Below are 3,752 nucleotides of genomic sequence, written 5' to 3'. Positions count from 1 at the left end.
ATGGAGATATTGATTTGTAATTAGAAAATTAAAAGTTTTATTATAGAGCTTAGGTTTGCATATGATTAGATAGACATTATTACAGAGGTACCTAAAATGGAGATATTGATTTGTAATTAGAAAATCAAAAGTTTTATTAATAGAGCTTAAGTTTTTTAGACTATTTAGTAATTTAATGTCTTTTTTTCCCATAATTTTCGAGATTAAGAATCTCGATGATAAAGAAAAAATGTACTCAATTATATACAAACCTCAAAGTCTTAGAAAACTTCCTATATAATAAATAATATATTCACAACTACAAACTTCTTATACCCAATTACGTGAAGTGTTATCTTCAGTGAACGTGTTTTCTTGTTGTTTTTTACTTAAGCCTTCTATTTCTCTTGGGGAACAGAGCAAATTTTTCCCGAAGTGTGAAACTCCAAATTTGATAGTAAATTCTATGATTAAGCAGTTGTCAAAAAGGCTATTTGGGGGGGGGGGGTCATATTAAGTATTCTATTGAAACTTTAGTTGCGCATATGTATTGATGATAAGTATTGATCCTTTTTATGAAAAACTCTTTATTCTGCCTATTTTTTCTTCTTCTTCGTCTGCTACTCTGAATTACTGCGATTACTACTTCATTATAGAACGGTGTTGGGACAAATTAGTGGGTGTGGATAAAGGAGGTTTATAAGTGCACTAAAAAAAGAAGAGACGGACATAGAGGTAACAGAAAAAATAATAATGAAGAACCGCCAGGAAACGGAGTTAGAGAAACGGCGAGGTTGTGTGTTGATTTCTTAAGCAAACAACTTCTTACAGACGAAAAGATAAACAACAGATGAACTTAAGATATATATATATATATATCACTAGTTTAATTAAATACTTATACTAGTAACGAGCATTTAGCATGTATCTCTTTCTGCATCCATATACAATTCCAGAACTTTAAATGTTGAATGTATATAAACAGACTGACAAAAATACGAATACTCGTTTAGAAAGACAGTGATACATACATAGAATTGCAGATTAACAAGACTACTGATGATGGGAACAAAACTCAGTCAACTTCTGTATCTGGACTATCTTGCTTTACAGCGTGTTAGTAATTCATACGATGGGTTTACTTTACATTAGTTATAAGTAAGTGGAGTCTCTTGTTTATTAAACAGATGATTAAGAATAGTTCTCGATAGCCTTGCTTGAGGTAGAAATTTACACGACACAAAACTGTCTGTGAATAAAAAAAAAGAGAAAAATGCAATAAAATATAGGATATAGAATTATCTGTACAGAACGAAGAAACGTTTTTTTTATAAAACGCAGTATTTTCCCCTAGTTAGCGATTCAAAGTTCACTTATCCAACATATGTTATTATGTTTAAGTGTTTAAATAGGTGATTCAGCAAGTCGCGTGTTAATCAAAGCCGATGTAACATCGCAGTGGAACGACATGTAACAGAACTACATTTTGACATTATTTGGCGTTACATAGGAAGTGTGATGTCACTGATAACTGATCACTTTGGGAAAGATACATTATAGCTTCATTCAACGTAAAATATTCATCCATTCAGATCATAAACATGTGTTAAGATCAAGGATTTATAATTTCCAAAATGGAGATATCCATCGTACTTTATGAATATCAATCCATAATACGAATAAACATACACACATGTCTGTCTGTCTGCACTCTACAGATTATTACAGCATTGCCAGAATGTTTGCTTCTAAATAATCGAATTCTAGTGAAATTAATGAATTTCTTCACTGCTATGGTTGAATTTATGTTGGAGTTTAGTTCAACATTTTTGCAAACTCTTAAACAAAATGGTATACATAACAATGTTAAGTTTATTCAGAATGTTAAGTTTCTATTCTAAGAAACCACGATTTAATAACTACGGATATATCTTATCTTAAGGACAATACAGATAAATAGTTAGATATTGATGTTGTGATTAATTCCCTTAAATTCGATGTTTTGTTATTATTATAGTATATTATCAGCGGACTCGTTTTTCAGCTAAACATGTTAATGCGTTAGTTAACTAAAGATAGTTTACATAATTTTCTCAAGAAAATATCTCTTAACTAAGCTGCTTGAAAGAGAATACACTGTCGTAGTAGTTGGTACTAATTTTGAAGGCATGCTGCACATTTATTTCAAGAGTAAACATGATGAAAGTGGAAATTAGTTCCTGGATGTTAACTGGCGAGAGCTGTCTGTCTGTAGAGACTGAAAATTTGCATGTAATTATAGATAAATAAACAGATCCTCTAAGCACTATTATATTTACACAAGCTGTGCTTTTAAAATAAATGAACCTGATTTAAATTGAACCCAATGCGTGTTTAGTGAGACATGCAGAGAAATATATTTTTCTCACACGCGATACGTATATACATATATAAAGCACAGGCTGTAGTTTCACGTCAGAGTTGTTATGATAATGTACATTAACTGCACTCTGAACGTCTTCCTGAACCTGCGACTGTCACTATTGTAACAGAACACATTAATTTACGAACATTCGTGAGAGATATACTGTACGATATTTCGGTGCAACACCAGTATATATATATATACAGGTGTATATAATTTCTTAAAGAAACATTATGAATGCTTGGAATATTTCCAATTTATATTGAGTGAAATGTGTGCTCATATACTGAGTGAGTTATCTATATCTATATATATCATATTGAGTGAAATGTGTGCTCATATACTGAGTGAGTTATCTATATCTATATATATAATATTGAGTGAAATGTGTGCTCATATACTGAGTGAGTTATCTATATCTATATATATAGATATATAAGAGGCTAATGTCCGTCTGTCCGCTTATCTGCAAAACTCATCCCACAGTTTAAGTCTGATTTGGATGAAACTTCGCACGATTTTTCAACATTATAAGGGAAAGTTCCTAACAAAGTTTCATTAAAACTGGGTCTCTTATTAAAAAAATTATTTATTGGATGTGTCCACTTTTTATAAGAAATAAGTCAATAACAGCTTTATATCACACTAAAATGAAAACTGTTATAAAATAGACCCTCGTTAAAATAAAAAAAAATAAAATAGGACCTTATTTTATAACATATTTTCCTAAATCACTTCTTTAATGGGGAAATGGTACTTCTTTCCATTTTAATAATATACATTCATTTTGTACATTTTTTATTATCAACGAAACTAAGATTTTTTAATAAAACTTCTAAAATTGTGATAAAGTGAGTTTAATGCAGAATTTAAAAGTGAGTCTTCACAGTAGGGTATCATTGTGATATTTCAAAAGAAAAGTGACTTTTTCTGCTGGAGAATCCAAGCGTACGCTATGAATTCAATTGTTCTGTAACCGAAGAAATCGCAAGTCCGTACAGAGTTTGTTGCATACAAATTGGCACTAATTTTGTTGTAACTCAGTCTTTGTAAGTTACACCAGTAATTTTTTACTTCAGTATGAGTATGAAGTGATCAAAGACACCGAAAATCATGATGTTTTATAAACTACCAAACGGAAAAGTGACTTATTTTGTGGAAAAAGTCAGAAACGTTGAAAAAGGAAATGAAAAGTCAGGATGCAAGTTACAGCAAGAAAGAGATAGGCTTGTTCACCAAGTTATGAAGCAAGATCCAGTGAGAAGAAGCCAGGAACAAACCCAAAATACAGAATCGCATCAAATTGCTCGCCAAGATCCAGTGAGAAGAAGCCAGGAACAAACCCAAAATACAGAATCGCATCAAATTG

The sequence above is a fragment of the Limulus polyphemus genome, unplaced genomic scaffold (genome assembly GCF_000517525.1).
Source record: "Limulus polyphemus unplaced genomic scaffold, Limulus_polyphemus-2.1.2 Scaffold941, whole genome shotgun sequence".
Taxonomy (NCBI): Eukaryota; Metazoa; Arthropoda; class Merostomata; order Xiphosura; family Limulidae; genus Limulus; species Limulus polyphemus.
Note: the sequence above shows the minus strand (reverse complement) of the source record.